Here is a 24,384-nt window from a genome sequence, read left to right as displayed (position 1 = left end):
GGTCATTGCCTGGCACTTATGAGGTGCGAATGTTATTTGCCACTTATCAGCCCAAGCCTGAATGTTGTCCAGGTCTTGCTGCATGCAGGCATGGACTGCTTCATTATCTGAGGAGTTGTGAATGGCGCTGAACACTGTGCAATCATCAGCGAACATCCACACTTCTGACCTTATGATGGAGGGAAGGTCATTGATGAAGCAGCTGAAGATGATTGGGCCTAGAACACTGCCCTGAGGAACTCCTGCAGCGATGTCCTGGGGCTGTGATGATTGACCTCCAACAATCACAACCATCTATCCTTTGTGCTAGGTATGACTCCAGCCAGTGGAGAGTTTTCCCCCGATTCCCATTGACTTCAGTTTTACTAGGGCTCCTTGATGCCACACTCAGTCAAATGCTGCCTTGATGTCAAGGGCAGTAACTCTCACCTCACCTCTGGAATTCAGCCCTTTTCTCCATGTTTGGACCAAGGCTGTAATGAGGTCTGGAGCCAAGTGGTCCTAGCGGAACCCAAACTGAGCATCGGTGAGCAGATTATTGGTGAGTAAGTGCCGCTTGATAGCACTGTCAGCGACACCTTCCATCACTTTGCTGATGATTGAGAGTAAACTGATGAGGTGATGATTGGCCATGTTGGATTTGTCCTGCTTTTTGTGGACAGGACATACCTGGGCAATTTTACACTTTGTCGGATAGATACCAGTGTTGTAGCTGTACTGGAATAGCTTGGCTAGAGGCGCGGCTAGTTCTGGAGCACAAGTCTTCAGCACGACAGCCGGGATGTTGTTGGGGCCCACAGCCTTTGCTGTATCCAGTGCACTCAGTCGTTTCTTGATATTACATAGAATTACATAGCATGTACAGCACAGAAACAGGCCATTCGGCCCAACAGGTCCCAACTGGTGTGTATGCTCCACATGGTATCATGTGGAGTGAATCAAATTGGCTGAAGACTGGCTTCTTTGATGTCTTCAGCACTTCAGCCACGAGGAGAGAGAGCTAGAGAGGCGGAGAGGTTTAGTGAGGGAATTCCACAACTTAGGGCCCAGGCAGCTGAAGGCATGGCTGTCAATGGTGCAGCGATGAAAACCGGGGATGTGCAAGAAACAGGGATCTTGGAGGGCTGTAGGGCTGGAGAAGGTTATAGAGCTAATCAGCTCCGATGGACGGGTCATATTGTCCGCATGCCCGATACGAGACTCCCAAAACAAGCGCTCTATTCGGAGCTCCGGCATGGCAAGAGAGCCCCAGGTGGGCAGAGGAAACGCTTCAAGGACACCCTCAAAGCCTCCTTGAAAAAGTGTAACATCCCCACCAACACCTGGGAATCCCTGGCCCAAGACCGCACAAAGTGGAGGAGAAGCATCCGGGAAGGCGCCGAACACCTCGAGTCTCTTCGGCGGTAGCAAGCGGAAGCCAAGCGCAGGCAGCGCAAGGAGCGCAGGTCAACCCAAGCACCCCACCCACCCGTCCCTTCAACCACCGTCTGCCCCACCTGTGACAGAGACTGTAGGTCCCACATTGGACTCATCAGTCAACTGAGAACTCATTTTTAATGTGGAAGCAAGTCATCCTCGGTTCCGAGGGACTGCCTAAAACAAACAAAACAAAAAATAGAGTTAGAATGGGGAAGGATTTGAAAACAAGGATGAGAATTTTAAAATCAAGGCGTTGCTGGACTAACATCCAATGTAGGTCAACGAGCACAGGTGTGCTGGGTGAATGGGAGTGGTGTGAGTTAAGACAGAGGAAGCCGAGTTTAGGATGAGCTGAAGTTTACAGAGGGTGCCAGGTGGGAGGTCAGCCAGGAGAGTGTTGGAAATTTGAGTTTGGAGATAAAAAAGACAAGGATGGTGATGGTCCAAGGACAATTTCACTCCCAATGTATCCACTTCAACAACAGCACCAACAGTAACTTGTATTATACAGCGCCTTTAACATAGTAAAACATCCCCAAGGCACTTCACAGGAGCGTTAACAAACAAAATTTGACATTTCTGATTAAAGGAGTTGGTGGTGGTGGGCCTGAGGATCAAACTCTAACATATCGGGGCGCGCTGCCCATGATTTTCCAACATGCGCTGGCAGAGGAGCTATTCTCCTGTGCATAGCGCAAAAATGATCTAGTGGGACCAGTGCAATATAAAAGCACCTTTAATGCTACAAAGTCTATCTCTGATCTACTGAAATCCAAAGAAGAGTCAGCTGTGGCTCAGTGGGTAGCACACTCGTCTCTGAGTCAGAACGTTGTAGGGTTCGAATCCCACTCCAGAGAGTTGAACACAAAAGTCTAGGCTGACACTTCAATGCAGTACTGTGGGAGTGCTACACTGTTGGAGGTGCCGTCTTTCGTATGTGACGTTAAACTGAGGTACCGTCTGCTCTCTCAGGTGGACGTGAAAGATCCCATGGCTGCTATTACAGGGAAGAGCTGTGGAGTTCTCCCCGGTGTCTAGGCCAATATTGATCCCTCAATCTATTTAACAAAAAAAAACAGGTTATCTGGTCATTATCACATTGCTGTTTGTGGGATCTTACTGTGTGCAATTTGGCTGCCACATTTCCTACATTATAACAGTGACTACACTTCAAAAGTGCTTTGGGAGGTTGTGAAAGGTGCAATATATAAATGCAAGCCTTTCTTTCAAATTAACAGGACTAATGCTGAGAGGTGACTTACAAGATGCCATTCACCCAGAATCCAACTTAAAAGGAAATTAATACAAAAGGTCCTTTTATACCTTTAGCAGCAGTGAAGGGGCAGGAACAAGGCCCAGGTCTAAAAATGTGTGTGTTCCTGAGAATATAAATATTTTGAATAATTCCCAAAAATGTTTTCCCTGAAAAATTAAGTTATTTTTTGCACCACTGAAAATCTGTTCTCGGTTAAAGGTGACCATGAAGCTGTCGGATTGTCGTAAGAACCCATCTGGGTCACTAACGTCCTTTAGGGATGGAAACCTGTGTCCTTACCCGGTCTGGTCCTATATGTGACTCCAATCCCACAACAAAGCGGTTGACCCTTAACTGGCCTCTGAATTGGCCGAACAAGGCACTCAAGGGCAACTAGGGATGGGCAATAAATGCCGGCCTTGCCAGGGACACCCACATCCCAAGAATTATATTTTTGTTAAATTCAGTTTATGATGTGATTTGTTCACATGAAATCTTCATTTTTCTATCAAACATCCTGATTCTCTTTTTCATCTGTGGTGTGGAGATGCCGGAGTTGGACTGGGGTGGACAAATGTAAGAAGTCACACAACACCAGGTTATAGTCCAACAGCTTTATTTGAAATCACAAGCTTTCGGAGCGCTGCTCCGTCGTCAGGTGACGTGGAGAAATGCATAAAGACACAGCTTATATAGTCAAAGAATAATGCCAGATGATTACAGGTAATCTTGCCAACTGCCATTTATCACACCTCGGCAGAGAGATAATCACAGCAATCAAAGGTGTGAATGGTGTCCAAACAGGTCAGTCAGGAAAACATTACATCAAAGAACAATGAGGTGGGGTCACAAGGGGTCAAATATTGCAGATGCTGGGGTCTGTATGAAAAACAAAAAATCAGACAAAAAACATTTTTTTTTTGCTGGAAATCACAGCAGGTCCGGCCACATCTGTGTAGAGAGAACAAGCCAATGTCAACTCGAGTCTGGATGACCCTGCGCCAGGTTTGGTTACATGTAGCGTGACATGAACCCAAGATCTCGGTTGAGGCCGTCCTCATGGGTGCGGAACTTGGCTATCAGTTTCTGCTCCTTTTTCATCTAGCCTTGATTTCAGATCATAGAATTTGTGATTCTGCTTCCCTACCTTTGTGCATGAGAGAAATCATCACCTGTGCAAGGTCAACACAATCCCAGTGTGCAAGCAAAGGCACGACTGAGGCATTACAATCAGGGCAGGAAAATCAATGAAATGTGAAACATGGGAACAGGAGGAGGCCATTCAGCCCTTCGAGCCTGTTCCGCCATTCAATGAGATCACGGCTGACCTGTCTTCTTCTTCTTAGGCAGTCCCTCGGAACCAAGGATGACTTGCTTCCACATTAAAAATGAGTTCTCAGGTGACTGATGAGTCCAATGCGGGACCTACAGTCTCTGTCACAGGTGGGGCAGACGATAGTTGAAGGGGCGGGCAGGTGGGGTGCTTGGGTTGACGTGTGCTCCTTGCGCTGCCTGCGCTTGGCTTCCGCTTGCTCCCGGCGAAGAGTCTCGAGGTGTTCGGCGCCTTCCCGGATGCTTCTCCTCCACTTTGTGCGGTCTTGGGCCAGGGATTCCCAGGTGTCGGTGGGGATGTTACACTTTTTCAAGGAGGCTTTGAGGGTGTCTTTGAAGCATTTCCTCTGCCCACCTGGGGCTCTCTTGCCGTGCCAGAGCTTCGAGCAGAGCGCTTGTTTTGGAAGTCTCGTATCAGGCATGCGGACAATGTGACCCGTCCATCGGAGCTGATTGAGCGTGGTCAGAGCTTCGATGCTGGGGATGTTGGCCTGAGCAAGAACACTGATGTTGGTGCGCCTATCCTGTCAGTGGTACCTCTCCGGTGCTTTGAGGTGCCTGCTGTACATGGTCCATGTCTCTGAGGCATACAGCAGGGCAGGTATCACTGCTGCCCTGTAGACCATGAGCTTAGTGCCGGGTTTGAGGTCCTGGTCTTCAAGCACTCTCTTCCTCAGGCGACCGAAGGCTGCACTGGCACACTGAAGGCGGTGTTGGACTTCGTCTTCGACGTCTGCCCTTGTTGACAGTAGGCTCCCGAGGTATGGAAAGTGGTCCACGTTGTCCAAGGCCTTGTCGTGGATTTTGATAATCGGGGGGCAGCACTGTGTGGCGGGGGCAGGTTGGTAGAGGACCTTTGTCTTACGGATGTTTAGTGTAAGGCCCATGCTCTCATATGCTTCGGTGAAGGTGTTTACGATGGTTTGGAGTTCGACCTCCGAGTGAGCGCAGACGCAAGCATCGTCTGCATACTGTAATTCGACGACAGAGGATGGGACGACCTTGGATCTGGACTGGAGGCGATGGAGGTTGAACCTGTACCTTAACTCCATCTACCCGTCTTGGTTCCATATCCTTTAATACCCTTGACTTAACAAAAATCTATCAATCTCAGTTTGCAAACTTTTCAATTGACCCCCAGCCTCAACAGCCTTTTGCGGGAGTGAGTTCCAGATTTCCCGCTACCCTTTGTGTGAAGAAGTGCTTCCTGACATCACCCCTGAACGGCCTGGATCTAATTTTAAGGTTATGCCCCCTTTGTTCTGGACTCCCCCCCCCCCCCCGCCTCCACCAGAGGAAATAGTTTCGCTCTATCTGCCCGATCAACTCCTTTAATCATCTTAAACACCACGATTACATCACCCCTTAAATCAGCGCTCGATAAATGTGAATTTTGGAGGTTGAGCTACTTTTGCTGTGACCCTTCAGAAGGGAACGATACAGAGCAGCGCGGTTTCACAATGATCCACTCTTCTGATATTCGGAGATTAGAAAACCAGGGGAGGGTCACGCACTAATATAACCAGATAGGCTTCTGCCTTAAAGCAAGCAGCAAGCTGAAAGTGTCCTTCATGTCCTCTCTTTATTGCAAGGTATAAATATTGAACCCAAAAGGTTGATCTAAAGATCAGTTGCCATTGGGCCCGAGGCACATTTACTGACTTTGAAGTTGAGGAATAATGAATTAACGGGATCACTAGTTTATGTGCATAGCCCACAGCCAAGGATAAATAGGAGGAATAAAACTCAAAGAGCATCAAGATGAATTGGGAGAAATACCATCAAGAGGACACTTTTTTTGTGAAATGCAATGCAGGTTTTGCACAGTGTATTTGTGCTTTCTATGAATGAGAAGGTTCAGGGGAGATTTAATTGAGGTGCTCAAAACTATGAAGGGTTTTGATAGATTAAGTAAGGAGATTGTTTCCACTGGCAGGTGGGTCGGTAACCAGAGGACACAGATTTAAGGTAATTGGCAAAAGAACCAGAGGGGGAGATGAAGAGAATTTTTTTTTCCACAGCGAGTTGTTGTGATCTGGAATGCGCTGCCTGAAAGGGCGGTGGAAGCAGATTCAATAGTAACTTTCAAAAGGGAATTGGATAAATACTTGAAAAGTAAAAAATTGCAGGGCTGTGGGGAAAGAGCAGGGGGGAGTGGGACTAATTGGAGAGATCTTTCAGATTGGCCTCCTTGTGTGCTGTAAGATTCTATGATGCTTTATATCTCCAATAAGACCTTTATCCACATCATAAAGGTCCCAAGGAGTCAAGTACACATTCAGGATAGTGAAGAAGACATGATTTCTATTTTCTAATTAATAGGCACAATTACTGAGGAAGAACATCGTTTTTGAAGCGGGGAGGGGGCGGGGGTGGAGGTTAGGTCCCTCTTGTTCCCAGCTCCAATAATATTCCGCATCCCCCACCCGCCAAAGTTGTGCTTCTCTGCCTGTTTCTCCCCCTCTCTTCAGATGCAGATTCTCACTGGGATGGAACAGGAAGACAATTTGGGCTAGATTTTCGTGGAGCCGTCAGGCGGGGTTTCAGGCATGTGGGGGGGGGGGAAATCCCGAATTTGGAGGTCCCGACACCATCCCGCCCAAAACCCCGCCCCACGTAAGTTTCAGGGGCGGCGGGTACCCGCCCCGCACTGGGACCCGCCGAAACCAGGCGGGAAGGGATTAGTGCCAATTAACTGCCTGTTAACAGGCAGTTTTTAGCCTAATCCCTATTTTGAGGGGTTTCGTGCGGGTTTCCCGACGACTCCAAACCACGCCAGGTTAGAGCAGGCGGGCCGTCGGGTTGAAGGGGTTGGAGGGTACGCGATGTCGGTGCTCAGGTGAGTGATGGGTGCATGAGTGTAAAGGTAAGTGTGTTTGGTGTGTCTAAAGTGTGTAAAGAACTTTTACTTACCTGTACTTACCTTCACAGCCTTTCTTTCTGTAGGCATCGGGAGCCCATCACTCAGCCGGCACTTAAAGCTGAATGGCTGCGATCTGTAAAAAGTGACAGCCTTCAGTTTGAGTGCCGGTGTGAGTTCTAACTGAGTCTCTGCAGAATGACTCATGGTAGAACTCAGAGTGTCAGTGTTTGACAGCTTCAAACAGCTGTGAAACACTGATATTTCATCTGTCAAGAACTCTTGACAGATGAAATTTCAGTCTGTGACGTCACCTGTTGCCGGGTGGCCCTTAATTGGCCTGCTGAGCCCACTGGGCGGGCTTAACAAGGTCAATCAAGGGAAAATCACACGGATTGGCCGGACGTCGAAGTAGGCGGGTCAAAAACCCGAAAGGGGAAGTCCCGCCTTCTTCCCGACAGGTTCGGGAAATCTCCAGAACTTTATCCAAGTGTTCGATCTTCACACGCGAGCCTCAACAGTCAGCGCTTGTGTGATTGTCAACGTTGGCCGCATCACACGGAGTCTGAAACTGTCTAGACCCGACATCCAAACAACATCATAGGGGTCAAACTTAACCCCTGGCTGAAGCCAATTACTCATCGTCAGTTGCCGATTCCCCCTATGGTCAGTTTCCCCCTATGGTCAGTTGCTGATTCCCCCTATGGTCAGTTTCCCCCTATGGTCAGTTTCCCCCCATGGTCAGTTTCTGATTCCCCCTATGGTCAGTTTCCCCCCATGGTCAGTTTCTGATTCCCCCTATGGCCAGTTTCCAATTCCCCCTATGGTCAGTTTCCGATTCCCCCTATGGTCAGTCTCTGATTCCCCCTATGGCCAGTTTCCGATTCCCCCTATGGTCAGTTTCCGATTCCCCCTATGGTCAGTCTCTGATTCCCCCTATGGTCGGTTTCCGATTCCCCCTATGGTAAGTTTCCGATTCCCCCTATGGTCAGTTTCCGATTCCCCCTATGGTCAGTTTCTGACTCCCCCTATGGTCAGTTTCTGACTCCCCCTATGGTCAGTTTCTGACTCCCCCTATGGTCAGTTTCCGATTCCCCCTATGGTCAGTTTCTGACTCCCCCTATGGTCAGTTTCTGATTCCCCCTATGGTCGGTCTCTGATTCCCCCTATGGTCAGTTTCTGATTCCCCCTATGGTCAGTTTCTGACTCCCCCTATGGTCAGCTTCTGACTCCCCCTATGGTCAGTTTCTGACTCCCCCTATGGTCAGTTTCTGACTCCCCTTATGGTCAGTTTCTGACTCCCCCTATGGTCAGCTTCTGACTCCCCCCTATGGTCAGTTTCTGATTTCCCCTATGGTCAGTCTCTGATTCCCCCTATGTTCAATTTCTGATTCCCCCCATGGTCAGTTTCTGATTCCCCCTATGGTCAGTTTCTGATTCCCCCTACGGTCAGTTTCTGATTCCCCCTATGGTCAGTTTCTGATTCCCCCTATGGTCAGTTTCTGATTCCCCCTACAGTCAGTCTCTGATTCCCCCTATGGTCAGTCTCTGATTCCCCCTACGGTCAGTCTCTGATTCCCCCTATGGTCAGTCTCTGATTCCCCCTATGGTCAGTTTCTGATTCCCCCTACGGTCAGTTTCTGATTCCCCCTACGGTCAGTCTCTGATTCCCCCTATGGTCAGTTTCTGATTCCCCCTATGGTCAGTTTCTGATTCCCCCTATGGTCAGTTTCTGATTCCCCCTACGGTCAGTCTCTGATTCCCCCTACAGTCAGTCTCTGATTCCCCCTACGGTCAGTCTCTGATTCACCCTATGGTCAGTCTCTGATTCCCCCTATGGTCAGTTTCTGATTCCCCCTATGGTCAGTTTCTGATTCCCCCCATGGTCAGTTTCTGATTCCCCCTATGGTCAGTTTCTGATTTCCCCTATGGTCAGTTTCTGATTCCCCCCATGGTCAGTTTCTGATTCCCCCTACGGTCAGTTTCTGATTCCCCCTATGGTCAGTTTCTGATTCCCCCTATGGTCAGTTTCTGATTCCCCCTATGGTCAGTCTCTGATTCCCCCTATGGTCAGTTTCTGATTCCCCCTATGGTCAGTTTCTGATTCCCCCTATGGTCAGTTTCTGATTCCCCCTACGGTCAGTCTCTGATTCCCCCTACGGTCAATTTCTGATTCCCCCTATGGTCAGTCTCTGATTCCCCCTATGGTCAGTTTCTGATTCCCCCTATGGTCAGTTTCTGATTCCCCCTATGGTCAGCTTTTGACTCCCCCTATGGTCAGTTTCTGATTCCCCCTACGGTCAGTCTCTGATTCCCCCTACGGTCAGTCTCTGATTCCCCCTACGGTCAGTCTCAGATTCCCCCTACGGTCAGTTTCTGATTCCCCCTATGGTCAGTTTCTGATTCCCCCTATGGTCAGTTTCCCCCGCTATGGCCAGTTATTGATCCACCATTAGGTAAGTAGCCTGACATTGAGCCCTTTGGAAATGAGCTCGTTGCCTCTCGAGGCACGGTCGGCACTGACAGCTCACCCAATGTAATCAATTAACATCCGAGGCTCAATTTAGGGTGACCCTCTGGACTCCCGGTTGGAGTGCACTGTCTCTGCACCCTCGCTTCTGCGTCCCATAACCAATTTCTATTCCGCTGTTCTGTAATCATTGTCCTGTAATATTATAATTCAAATCATGCTGTGACCTTTTTTTGCAAGTACTTTGCAGCATGTTGAAGATAACTTATAGCCAACCTCTGTTCTGTCTAGCCGTGGCCTAGTGGCTAGCACTCTCGTCTCTGAGTCACTGAAGGTCGTGGGTTCAGGTTCCACTCCAGGAATTTAAGCACAAAAAATCCAGACTGACACTCCAGTGCAATACTGAGGGAGTGCTACACTGTCGGTGGTGCCATCTTTTGGATGAGACATTAAACCGAGGCCCCGTCTGCTCTCTCAGGTGGATGTAGATCCCACCGTACTATTTTGAAGAAGAGCAGGGGAGTTATCCCTTGTGTCCTGGTCAATATACACCCTTGAACCAACACCACAAGAACAGATTATCTGGTCATTATCACATTGCAGTTTGTGGGAGCTTGCTGTGCATAAATTGGCTGCCGCATTTCCTACATTACAACAGTGACTACACTTCAGAAGTACTTCATTGGCTGTAAAGTGCTTTGGGACATCTTTATAAAAAGGATATCAAGGCACTGGAGAGGGTGCAGAGAAGATTTACAAGGATGATACCAGAAATGCGAGGGTATACATATCGGGAAAGGATGAACAGGCTGGGTCTCTTGTCTCTTGAAAAGAGAAGGCTGAGGGGTGACCTAATAGAGGTCTTTAAAATTATGAAAGTTTTTGATAGAGTGGATACAGAGAGAGTGTTTCCACTTGTGGGGAAGAGCAAAACTAGAGGCCATCAATATAAGATAGTCACCAAGAAATCCAATAGGGAATTCAGAAGAAACTTCTTTACCCAGAGAGTGGTGAGAATGTGGAACTCGCTACCACAGGGAGTGGTTGAAGCGAATAGTATAGATGGACTTAAGGGGAGGCTGGATAAGCACATGAGGGAGAAGGGAATAGAGGGTTACACTGATAGATTTAGATGAGGAAAGACGGGAGGAGGCTCGAGTGGAGCATAAACGCCGGCATGGACTGGTTGGGCCGAATGGCCTGTTTCTGTGCCGTATATCCGATGTAATCCTATGTAATCTCGAGGTCATGAAAGGCGCTATAGAAATGCAAGTTCTTTCTTAGGGGTGTTGGTTGAACACTGCTGGTGAGAGGTGGTCACTTTGGGCCTACGGGTTAGTACCCCGTGCGTACTCACCCGTGGAGACCCGAATTTCTGGGCCATTATTATTAGATTCACACCCAGACGTTGTGCCTTCACTTGTCTGGCACTTCACCCCATAACACGGGTACAGGGGCTCAGTAATGTTTCATTCATCAGAAAAAGACAAAGTACAATGGGGAGTCCAGAACCAGGGGTCACAGTCTAAGGATAAGGGGTAAGCCATTTAGGACTGAGATGAGGAGGAATTTCTTCACCCAGAGAGTGGTGAACCTGTAGAATTCTCTACCACAGAAGGCAGTTGAGGCCAATTCATTAAATGTATTCAAGAAGGAGTTTGATATATTTCTTAAGGCTAAAGGGATCAAGGGATATGGGGAGAAGGCAGGAACAGGGTACTGAATTTGGATGATCAGCCATGATCTCATTGAATGGCGGAGCAGGCTCGAGGGGCTGAATGGCCTACTCCTGCTCCTATCTTCTATGTTTCTATGTTTCTATGTTTTCCAAGAGAAGAAAAGGAAAGTTGTGCCTTAATGTTGGGTTGAGTGTCTCACTAGTCCGAACATCTTCCTACTGCTCGCTCATCTTCCTCATTGTCTGCGGTTATTTTAGTTTTACTTTCTTTCAACCTAACACAGAAGCTGTCACAGTGGGCGACACATACAGGGAGCAAGAATGAGAACCTGCCTACACCTCTCCTGTTTCATTGTGATGTGTTTGTCGGAAGCAGCGATGATGATCGCTGAGGTGCAATGAAAGGCATTGTGTTACGTTTCTGATTATACATTGAGCTAACGCACAAGATTGGAACTAGCAACTGCACAAAATTGCAGAAAACAGACCTAGTACTTCAAACATGATGGATTAAAAGCTTCCCCCCCCACCCCCACCCACAAACAACCCGCCAGCTCTTATCACCGATCTCTCTGCTACAACATATGTTCCTGACTGCTGCATAGCATTAACTTTGATAGAGGATTACAACTAACAGACTGTTCGAGAGCATTAGCATCGCCGCAAAATTCAAAGGTCATGTTAGGCTATGTTTGGATAAGTCTGGATATGAAAGAAAGATAATCTTTAGTCAGTCACCATGAACCTTTCTGATAGCTAAACAACCTGTTTCCTGTAATCATCTGTTGGAATATTTTCTTGCAGATATTCATTTTTATTATGTTATAATGGGCAATTTTAAAACATCCATTTGCACATCTACACCCGTACACATATATAAATAATTTAAGATAAGCGCACTTAAATATTTGAAATTCCCCAGCCAAATTGAAATATCTTAATCTGTTGGAGCAGTGAGGGGGTCAAAGAAACATTTTGTTCATTTCAAACGATCCAGGCAAACATGTTCTTAATCCATTATCTTGCTAAGTGTGAGAGTAAACAAAGCATCTGCACTGTAATCACATTCACGTTTGATGAGAAGCTATTCAGAAGTGATAATTATTTACCATTAAAAATAAACTTGACTGACTGGGCATCAACAGGCAAGTAATGAGTTGTGTGTTCCTCAAGTGCCGGGCATTCCCGCTAGTTAGTGAAACTATGGAAAGTGAAGTGTGATCAGCCTTTTCCCGCAGCACCTTCCTGTGAGGTATGTTCCAGACCGGCAACGCTTCGATTTAAAAATTCTCATCGTGTTCAAATCCCTCCACAGCCTCGCCTCTCCCTATCTCTGCAACCTCCTCCAGCCCTACAACCCTCCGCGAACTCTGTGTTCCTCCAATTCTGACCTCTCGTACATCCCAATTTCCTTCACCCGCCCCCCCCCTCCCCCCAGTGTCGGCCGTGCCTTCAGCCGCCTGGGCCATAAGCCCTGGAATTCCCTCCCTAAACCTCTCCGCCTCGCTACCTTTTTCGCCTCCATTAAGACGCTCCTTAAAACCTATCTCTTTGATCAAGCTTTTGGTCACCTGTCCTGTTAACAACGGGCCAGAACTTCGGGTCCCCACGGGTGAGTATGCACTGGGTACTCATGCGTAGGCCCAACGCATGCGCGAGAAACCGGAACTTCCGTTCCCTTAAAGGAAGGGGTTCACAGGTCGAACGCGTGCTCCGGAGAGGCAGCGCGTACGCCTGGAACCTCCATTTTTTTTCCAGATTTCTCCGGGAGGGTAAGTCTCCAGCAGCTGCGCTTTTAAAAATCAGTCGCGAGGCCTGCTTTTAACAAGGTAAGAGGTTAATTAAGTAAAATTAAAACTTTTTTCCACAGGTTTATTATTTTTAAATACTTTAAAGAAAGGTAAGTTTATTTTTAGCCCCGCTAAAAACTGCAATTAATCTTTCAAAAATGTAAATTATTGTTTAAAATAGTTATTTTATGTAATTTATAGTTATTTTAAAAATGTGATTTAAAAAAAAAATTATTTGAAGTTTTAGTGATGTTTTGGGGCTGAACTCTATTCATAGGTTTGACAGCTCTTCCTGTCAAATCTATGAATAGAAATTCCCTGCTACCATTGGCTCTCCATGGCCCACGTGATCCCGAGGGATGCTTCGAACTAACTGCGCCCCTGGGATACGCAAGCACTGCGCGCCGGCAGTTGGAGGAGGCCCAGGATCGGAATCCCACGCGGGCCCACATCTCAACGGCCAGCGCGCTAGGTAAATGCAGGTCGGGGGCTTGCACCCTCGGGAAGCTCCCGACCCGAATTTCTGGGCCAACATCTCGTTATGATAATGATAACGCTCCTGTGAAGTGCCTTGTGCTGTTTTACTGCGTTACTGGCGCTGTATAAATTCAAGAGTCACATTATCTGCTGCACTTTCTATGCCTAAGATGCACTCTTTAGAATTTTCTATTTTTACCTCAGTTAGATCACCCCTTAAGCTTCTATCCTCAAGATAATACAAGCCTAGATTATTCAAACTGTCCTCATAATTTAACCCTTTTAACCCTGCCAGCTGTGGCTCAGTGGCAACACTCTCGCCTCTGAGTCATGAAGGTTGTGAGTTCACAGTCCCACTCCAGAGACTTGAGCACATAAAGCTAGGCCAACACTCCCAGTGCAGTGCTGACGGAGCGCTGTACTGTCGAAGGTGCCGTCTTTCGGATGAGATGTTAAACCGAGGCCCTGTCTGCCCTTTCAGGTGGACGTGAAAGATCCCACGGCACTATTTCGAAGAAGAGCAGGGGAGTTCTCCCCGGTAAAACAACAGAAAATGCTGGAAAAACTCAGCAGGCCAGGCAACATCCGTGGAGAGAAATTAAGAGTCGACGTTTCGAGTCGAAACCCTTTTTCAAAACTGGAAAGGAAATAAAATAGATCGAAGGCAGGGCTGCGATAGAACAAAAGAGAAGTGAAGAGACATTAAGAGGTATTCAAAACCAGACGAGATGGTGATAGGACTAGTGGAGACAAAAGATGGCTCTAGATTAGGTGTGAAATGTACTGGCAGGATGGGTGACAGCTGCCATGTGGGAGAGAGAAAAAAAAAAGGAAAGGGGGGTGAAGGGAAGACCCGGTCGCCTGTCATTTTAATTCACCGCTCCGTTCCCACTCGGACCTCACCGTCCTTGGCCTCTTGCATTGTTCCACGGAAGCTCAACGTAAACTCGAGGAACAGCACCTCATCTTCCGATTAAGCACTTTGCAGCCTTCCGGACTCAATATCGAGTTCAACAATTTCAGATCATAACCTCGGCCCCTATTACATTTTTACTTATATATTTTTTTCCACCCCTTTGTTTTGGGTCTTCCCTCCCCCCCCCTTTCCTTTTATACAGTAGTTGCATTAGAGTCTACAGCGCAGAAACTAGCCACTTGACCCAACTGGTCTAAGCCAGCACTTATGCACCACACTGGGGAGCAATAGTGTCCCACACCAATGTTCCCATCCCACCTGCACCCCCCCCCCACCTCGCACGTACATGGATGGGGAAGAGATTGGTGAAATTCCATCATTTTTACAAGGACCTGAAACAAATACAAGCCATCTCAAATTTCAAAATGCAAACATGCCAAAGAAGAGCAGGCCAACACTGACTACAGAAAAAAGGCGATCAGACAGTCACAAGGAATGTCCCGTTCTGAGAAACTTCAGCTTGATATCGTCGGCATGTGACTCTGAGGATGATGTAATGAGGTTTAGTTGGATAAGAATGAGCAGCAAATGAAGACAGACCCAACAGAAAGGAGACCAGTTCTGTTCCAACCCACCTGAACTTGCTGGGGATAGAAGACTCCCGGTATATGTCTGGGTGGTTTAGTTAGTAACACTGTAACTCCATTAGAAGTTTTTCTCAGTTCAAGTCCCACTTCAGGACTTGAGCACACGATCCAGGCCAACACTTCCAGGCAGTGTCGAGGGAGTGCTGCGTTGCAATTACGTATATAGCCAATAGAGGGAGATAGTCATGGAGGTAATGCTAGGCTTCAAATTGGTCAGCTCTCGGCCGCGATGCAGTTGGAACATTTGCTCGTGAAGGAATAAAAGAAAGAATGAAAGAAACAAACAACTTGCATTTCTGTAGCGCCTTTCACAACCTTAAGACATCCCAAAATGCTTTACAGCCAATGAAGTACTTTTTGAAGGGTAGTCACTGTTGTAATGTAGGAAACACGGCAGCCAATTTGCGCACAGCAAGCTCCCACAAACAGCAATGTGATAAATGACCAGATCATCTGTTTTACTGATGTTGGTTGAGTGATTAATATTGGCCCCAGGACACCGGGGGAGAACTCCCCTGGTCTTCTTCCAATAGGGATATGGGGCAAAGGTGAGTATATGGAGTTGGATCGCAGGTCAGCCATGATCTCATTGAATGGCGGAACAGGCTCGAGGGGCTGAATGGCCTCCTCCTGTTCCTATGTTCCTTGTGTCATGGGATCTTTTGGGCCTTGGTTTAATGTCTTATCTGAAAGGAACGGGGTTCTCTTCTGTTTTGTTTAGCTCGCATCTCAAAGTGCTCTGCATTCAATGTATTACTATTCAAGTGTAGTCACTGTTGTTTCATAAGCAAACGTGGCAACAATTCGTGCACAGCAAGATCCCACAAACAATGGCCAGCACACCAGGAGAAGTCTCTGCTCTTCAAAATTTGATGTGGGTCGTTTTAAATCAGCACAGACAGATAGCTTAACACCTCAGAAACAGAGAAGCATAGAAGATAGGAGCAGGAGTAGGCCATTCGGCCCCTCGAGCCTGATGGCTGATCATCCAAACTCAGTACCCTGTCCCTGCCTTCTCCCCATATCCCTTGATCCCTTTAGCCAGAAAGACTGTACCTTCTATTACATAGAGTCTACAACATAGAAACTGGTCTCTGTCGGCATTTATGCTCCACGCGAGCCTCTTCATCTAACCTTATGAACCTATCCTTCAATTCCTTTCTCCCTTATCGAGTTCCCCCTTCAATGCATCCATGCTATTCTCCTCAACTATTCCATGTGGTAAACTAAACTCAACACTGAAGACAATGCATCATATTGGCGATCTCCAGTTGCCCATGAAGGTGGAGGTGGGCTGCCTTCTTCTTTTCTAGTAACTGGATGGCTTGCTAGCCCTCTTCAAAAGGCATTTCAGAGTCAACCCACATGATGGGCTTGATCACCAGACAGGACATCGATGAACCAGCTACGTTTTTAACCACAATCTAACATTTTAATTTTCTGGTTAGTTCGCAGATTACCAGATTCTGTTCGATTCAATTTTGTAACTAGGCCACAGTGAGATGCGAGGGCACAACCTTTAGATTTCTAGCCCAGTATCATAGCCACCACTATCCATCTGCAGTGCTTTGGTGAGGGAATGCGGTGAGTAAAGGGAAAGGGAGGGGAAGGAGAGATTCGGTTCTCCCTCCTGATTATTATCCAGTTGGAGCTACACGTGTGGGAGTCTGGTGAGGGTGGGATTGGACTTGTCTGTGATTCTTATTTTTATTCATTCATGGGATGTGGGCATCACTGGAAAGGCCAGCATTTATTGCCCATCCCTAGTTGTCCTTGAGAAGGTGGTGGTGAGCCACCTTCTTGAACCGCTGCAGTCCGTGTGGTGAAGGTACTCCCACAGTGCTGTTAGGGAGGGAGTTCCAGGATTTTTACCCAGCGACGATGAAGGATCGGCCGATACACTTCCAAGTCAGGATGGTGTGTGAGTTGGAGGGGAACATGCAATTGGTGGTGTTCCCATGCGCCTGCTGCCCTTGTCCTTCTAGGTGGTTTGTGATGTTTCCCACTGTTGAATAGTTTGCTGATACATAGATGCTGAGAGGCTGTTTCTCCTGGCTGGAGAGTCCAGAACGAGGGGTCACAGTCTCAGGATACGGGATAGGCCATTTAGGACTGAGATGAGGAGAAATTTCTTCACTCAGAGGGTGGTGAATCTTTGGAATTCTCTGCCCCAGAGGGCTGTGAATCCTGAGCCGTTGAGTAATATTCAAGACTGAGATCGATAGATTTTTGGACTCTAAGGGAATCAAGAGATCTGTAGATCGGACAGGAAAAATGGAGTTGAGGTCGATGATCAGCCATGATCTTATTGAATGGCGGAGCAGGCTCGAGGGGCCGAATGGCCGACTCCTGCTCCTAATCCTTATGTTCTTATGCTCTTCATGAGCATTGGTCACTTTCACAAGATATCGAACAGCCACTCCCGTGTGTGGAACTGGACTTGGGAAACCGTGCTTCAGATCATTTTAGAACCAAAGGTGCATATGTCATTCCATACTGTGTAAACAAAGGAAATGTTGGTACTTAAAATATATTTTTACATTCTTTGCTACTTACTTAAGACTAATTGTGCAGGTTGCTACAACTTCTAGTGATGTTTTTCATGCTTCAAGCACAATCCCAGCATCTTAAGCCCACACACATGTTACTGCAAATCATAAACATCAGGGCAAGTGTCTCCTGCCTTGGCACCCGGACTACATGAACAGCTCCGCCTCCTCCCTTCACTGGCAAGGTGCACGCAAAACAAATCCTTCAGGAATTTACCACCATTTAGAAAATACTCATTGCGACATATCACAGAAACCTCACAGTGCAGATAGAGGCCATTTCGGCCCATCGAGCCTGCACCGACACATATCCCACCCGATCCCCGTAACCCCTACACCAACACATATCCCACCCTATCCCCGTAACCCCATGTATTTAATCCCCCTAACACTAAGGGTCAATTTATCATAGCCAATCAACCTAACCCGCACATCTTTGGACTGTGGGAGGAAACCGGAGTACCCGGAGGAAACCCACGCAAACACGGGGCGAATGTGCAAACTCCACACAGACAGTCACCCGAGGCCGGATTCGAACCCGGGTCCCTGACGCTGTGAGGCAACAGTGCTAACCACTATGCCACCGTGCTCCCCTTAGATGCAATTTCTTCTGAAAGCTTATCTTTGAAGCAGTAAGAAGTGTCAGTCTTTCTCAGTTGGTCGTAATCTTTGGAGCATAGGAACAGGAGGAGGCAACGTTCCCGCTAATTATTCTTTTGGGGGTCTCGGCCCCTATAACGGGTCATGCGGGCCATTCAGTTTTTTGTACGTGCGCGGTTATTTCAATTGTAAAGCCAATTGAGCGGCCTCGGCAGGACCGTCCGATCGCTGTGAGCCCGCGCCATCAGGCAGCTTACCGGCAACATTGGGCAGAGCCCATTCAGCCCCTCGAGCCTGTTCCGCCATTCAATGAGATCATGGCTGATCCTTTACATCCACCTGAGGAGGCAGACAGGGCCTCGGTTTAACGTCTGGTTGGAAATACAGCCCCTCTGACGGTGCAATGCTCCCTCAGCCCTACACTGAAGAGTGAGCCTGCATCACCTACTCAAGTGCTGGAGTAGGGTTTGATTCCAGAACCTTCAGACTCAGGAGCAATAGTGCTCCTTACTTACCCAATGAGCCAAACTGACTCCAACAGATAATGTGTTATCACTGATTAATGCTGACTCAATACGTGAAATTCGAATTTTATTCCACGGGATTATTTTGGGAATTAATTCTTGTCACTGCGTAAAAACTGTAAATGAGTGGCCTTTTAAATATGTATATACATTTTTTAATTAATTCTCGGAATGTGGGCATAGCTGGCAAAGCTGAAATTTATTGCCCATCCCCTAGTTGCCCCTCGAGAAGGTGGTGGTGAGCCGCTGCCTTGAACCGCTGCAGTCCGTGTGGTGAAGGTGCTCCCACAGTGCTATCAGGGAGGGAGTTCCAGGATTTTGACCCAGCAATGATGTAGAAACGGTGATATACGTCTATGTTAGGATTGTGTGTGACGTGGAAATTGGAGGTGGCGGTGTTCCCATGTACCTGCTGCCCTTGTCCTTCTAGGTGGTAGAGTTCGCGGGTTTGGGAGGTGCTGCCGAAGATGCCTTGGTGAGTTGCTGCAGTGCATCTTGTAGATAGGATTACACAGGATATACGGCACAGAAACAGGCCATTTGGCCCAACCAGTCCATGCTGGCATTTATGCTCCACTCGAGCCTCCTCCCGTCTTTCCTCATCTAACTCTATCAGCGTAACCCTCTATTCCCTTCTCCCTCATATGCTTGTCCAGCCTCCCCTTAAATGCATCGATACTATTCGCTTCAACCACTCCCTGTGGTAGCGAGTTCCACATTCTCACCACTCTTTGGGTAAAGAAGTTTTTTCTGAATTTCCTATTGGGTTTCTTGGTGACTATTTTACATTGACGACCTCTAGTTATGCTCTTCCCCACAAGTGGAAATGTTCTCTCTGTATCCACTCTATCAAAACCTTTCATAATTTTAGTACACACCCATCAGCAATGAGGAGGGCTGTGCGGCGGAGGGCGGTGAGGGGAGGGGGGCGGGGAACGGGGAGGTGGGCGGAGGGCGGTGGAGGGAGGGGGGTGGGAACGGGGAGTGGGGGGAGAAGTGTTGGGAGGAGTCCAGGGTCTGGAAGCATTAGTTTATAAGTTTCTAAAAGATCTGTGCAAAACATGTAATCAAGTGTTTTGTGATTAGTTTCTGTAAACTAAGTAACTAACGGTTGCTAACTGGATATCACGGCTGAAAAACTACTTCACAGCTTCCACCCATTGGTGTTAGATTGGCCACCCTCTTTTGCATTCCGTCCGAGTTCACTTTCCGTTGACTTCAATGAAAAATAAAATCGAGCAGATTGTAAAACAGGCGATCGGATCTTGTCCATTTTACCCGCCGGGGGCTGGGGGAGAGTTTGGCTAAAATTACTCACCCCCCCCCGCCACCCCACCGCCCCCACCTCTGACTTCACGGAACAATCAGCAAACGGCTGCTTCAACCATGTTTATTTTTACTTTCAAACAGCAAATTTCAGTCAGCAATCTTTGCCTCTCTTGGGGTATGGGCAGGGGTCACTCGCAAAGACAGGTCGTCGCCTCGAACAACAACAACAACTTGCATTTATATAGCGGCCCTTAACGTAGTAAAATGTCCCAAGGCGCTTCAACAGGAGCGGTTAACAAACTAAATTTGACACCCAGCCACATAAGGAGATATTAGGACAGGTGGTCAAGGAGGTAGGTTGTAAGGAGCGTCTTAAAGGAAGAGAGAGAGGCGGAGAGGTTTAGGGAGGGAATTCCAGAGCTTGGGGCCCAGGCAGCTGAAGGCACAGCCGCCAATGGTGGAGCGGTGGGAGTGGGGGATGCGCAAGAGGCCAGAATTGGAGGAGCGCAGAGATCTCGGAGGGTTGTTGGGCTGGAGGAGGCTACAGAGAGTCTCAAAGAAATTTGATTCGATCAACTCTAACCTTCCCTAAACTGAAGTTACCCTCCCTGGGGATCACGTGGGCCATGGGGAACCGCTGGAAGAGGGGAATCCCCCTTCACACTTTGGACAGGTCTCTCTGCACAGATCTGTCAAAAGTATGAATGGGGATCACTTAAAAAACACAGTTAAACATTAAGGGGGAAACATTCAGTATCGCCCCATTTGGGGCGCAATTATCGGCCGGGCGCAAAGTTTAGCGCCTGGTGCTAATTATCGCCTCCGACAGCAAACTTGGCTTTTATCGCCCCTGGAGTTGATTGGAGCGCTAAATCAGGCGCTACACAACTCTCTTAAGGCGCTAAGGCCGAGGAGCGAGGCGCTACCTCAGAGGGCAGGCGCAGCGCAGGTGCTGTCAGTTAGCGATTGAACACAGACACACTGGTGCCGGTCAGTTCTTAAAGGGGAGGGTCGATCTTGCTCTGCAGCCACACGTCTGCTCATTGGAGCCTTGAATCTCGGCCTGGGCAGACCTGTGGCTAAATCTAGCAGCCAGACACTATGGAGAGGGCCAGGGAGCGAGCACAGCGCTTCTGCGAGCGGGCTTTGGAGGCTCTGGTTGCCGCGGTGGAGCACAGAAGATCCATTCTGTACCCAGAGAGTGGCGGGAGGCCTTTGCCATGCGAGTATAGAAGAGTTTGGAGGGAGGTGGCTCAGAGCGTCTCCTCAAGCAGCATGGTGCCTAGGACCCATCTCCAATGTAGGAAAAAGTTCAACGACCTCACTCGGGTCGTCAGGGTGAGTGCCTTTTTTTCAAAACCTCTCCATCCCTCCATCTCAACCTCACTTTATGGCCAGAGGGTCTTAAAAGCCCCAATGCCCAACACTCATCCAACACCTATGGCCCTTTCATCAAACACACATGCACATTCCACACTTTGCATACAGTAAGGGCTATTCACCTATGGGAGGCACATCAGGCAAGACCATGGCTGTATATTTACTCAGACGCCGTCCTTTTTCTTTCAGGCCAAGCTGTCTCATAATAGGAGACAGCAGCAATGGACGGGTGGAGGGCGGCCTCAGCTACAACCCCTCAGCGATCTTGAGGAGCGCGTCCACAGGATTGTGGCAAGCCGGGTGATTGTTCCCGTCGCCACTGGAGACGCTGACCCAGTTCGGGACAGCAATGGTAAGGTCATCACCTTTTTGTCCTCTCTCCTTCCACTTGTTCCTCACAACACCAGCCTTTGACACTTTCAATCCAAATCACTAAATCGCTGCACTCATTCCTCCCTTACTGCCACCCTGTCCTGACGCTAAAGCCACACTTGTACCTCCCTGCTTTCAGATGGTGATTCACCAGGTGAGGAGACGGGCCCTCAAGCTGCCAGTGAGAGTGAAGCTGAAGGTGAGGAGGAAGAGGAAGCCGGACCATCAGCGCCACGCTCTCCCGAGGAAGCCCATGCCCACACTGGGAACACGCCTTCCCTGGAGGGGAGCAGTGGGGAAGGGTCTGATGAGGGTGAAGCTCCAGGACCCAGCGGTCTGCAGCAACGCGATGGGGGTAGGGAAGCTCGGGGGCCTTCTCCCCGGAGGGAGAGTATGCCATCGAGTCCTACTGCACTGGATGCAGAGGAGGAGCGGGTCCTCGCTGAAATGAGCGCCCAGGCGGAGCGCAGGCACACTGAGCTCATGGCTGCAGTGACAAGGGTGCCCAAATCCATTGAATCACTGGCAAGGAGTGTGGAGCACTTCGCTGTAGCACAGGCGGATGCCACGCAAATGTTTAGTGCAGCAATTCTGTCACTGGCTGCTATGACCCCATCTCTGACTGCTCTCATGCAGACTCAGATTGAGGCCACGCGAGCACTGACTGCTGCCATTCTCGCTGGTTCGGACACATTTCCCCGGGGCTCTCACCGCGCCGCAGCAGGCCAGAAATCTGTGCTCCAGCAGATTGCTCCGGATGCTGAAGTGCTGCCCCGTGGGAGTGCCAGTGTGTCGGTCGAGCAGGGAGTTGCTGTCCTCTCTCAAGATGACAGCATTCCTGCTGCCACCACTGTCACTTCTCCACTGCACTTGCCACTGCCTGTAGGACAGACTGCGGCCACCCATGCAGAGTTGGTGTAGTCTGCAGCCGGGCCCTCCAGGCCCAGAGGTGGTGGAGGCCGTCCTTCAAGGGCATCTGCAGTCTCAGGTTGTGACAATCAGCAGCCTTCCACCAGATTTACTGCAGCCACTGGGGCCCCATTACGGAGGAGCTGCAGGGTGGGAAGGGGGGAATTTCGCAAGGGAAGCAGATCACCCTCGATGGGAAAAAAGTAGGAGGTGTGACAAAATGTTGATCATTGTTTTATTAAAGGCCGAGGTTCGTGGTCAAATTTTTAAAACTGCTTTGGACATTGTCTCCAGGTTGTGAGAGCCAGTTATGTTAATGAATGTTTTTTTGTGTGTTTCTTTCTATTAGTTTGTCCTGCGGAAATGAGACACACAGAGTTTATAAAATAAATAAGTTTCTGTATTCAAAATGTGCATGTTTGGTATTTGCACTCATTGTTGCCTTGACCGGCTTAGGGGTTGCGGGATGGTTTCATTCAGGTTGTCTGAAGCCATTTCCTCAGAAGGGGCCTAGAAGCGACTTGCTATGAGCCTTTGATGGACGGCCCTTCCACTTTGTACATTGTGTGCCTCCCTCCTGTCTTGGTGCTGCTGATGATCATCCTCCTCATCTTCCTCCTCCTCCTCCTCTGCTGGTGCTCCAATGTCTGGTGGCATTGGTTGGGTCCTGAGGATTGCAAGGTTATGCAGCATGCAGCACACAACAACGAAGTGGGAGACTTGCTCAGGCGAGTACTGAAGGGCTCCTCCAGAATGGTCCAGACTGCGGAACCGTTGCTCGAGCACACTGATTGTGTGCTCAACGATGTTCCTGGTAGCTTGATGGCTCTCGTTGTATCGCAGCTCAGCAGGGGTGTTGGGCGTATGGAGCGGTGTCATCAGCCAGGTGCACAGTGGATATCCCTTGTCCCCGAGAAGCCAACCACCTGGGTGATGCGGTGCCTGGAAAAGGTCTGCCACAGAAGTCTGGCGCAGGATGAAGGCATCGTGGCTGCTGCCAGGAAAGTGGGCATTGGCAGCGAGTATCAGCTGTCTGTGGTCACAGACCAACTGAACGTTTAAGGAATGGAAGCCCTTTCGGTTGCGGAAATCCTCGGCATTCTCTTGCGGCGCCCGCAAAGCCACATGTATGCAGTCAATGGCACCCTGCACCATGGGGAAGCCCGCTATCATTGCAAAGCCCACTGAGCGTTCTCGCTGCTTGTCCGGGGTCATGGGGAAAGAGATGTACTCTCGTCTCCTTTTAAAGAGGGCATTTGTTACCTAACAGATGCAGCAATGCACCGTGAACTGGGAGATATTGGCGATGTCCCCAGTAGCTGATTGAAATGAGCCGGTGGCATTAAAGTTGAGAGCCACTGTTATCTTCACTGCCACCGACTGAGACATCCTGCTCCTCAGTTGAGGCTGCAGATCTGGCTGAAGCAGGTGGCAGAGCTCAGTGACCACCACCTTGCTGAAGTGCAGCCTTCACAAACACTGCTCCTTAGACATATTAATGTCGGAAAACTGTTGGCGAAAAACCCTGGGAGGGTAAGGTCTCCTGTACAGAGGCCTGTTGGCCCTCCTCCATCTGGCCATGATTGCCACTCTCTCTCTGCCTCTCTGTGCCCTCCGAATGTGATGGAGAAGGACGATGTCCCCATCCATTGCAGCCCCCATAGTATCTAGGCAATCAAAGTTATGAAGGTCGAAAACCAAGGTACCTGCAAATTTATGGTCAGAATCCAAAACTACCTCAGACAGCGTTGACTCAATGCAGAAGTCTCTCTTTCTCTCTTTGTCTCTCTGCAAATCCCTCTCTCTCTCTCAGAACGAGTGGTGCAAAAATGGCTACCACACAGAAGCCAGGAAGAGGCCCCCTTTAAATAGCGCCCCACCCCTCAGCCCCACAGCGACTGGGAAGCATTCCAGTCAACCTGTCGTTGGTTGCGCCA

Source organism: Somniosus microcephalus, chromosome 1, assembly GCF_052327205.1.
Source record: "Somniosus microcephalus isolate GS21.2 chromosome 1, FLI_Smic_1.0, whole genome shotgun sequence".
Taxonomy (NCBI): Eukaryota; Metazoa; Chordata; class Chondrichthyes; order Squaliformes; family Somniosidae; genus Somniosus; species Somniosus microcephalus.
Note: the sequence above shows the minus strand (reverse complement) of the source record.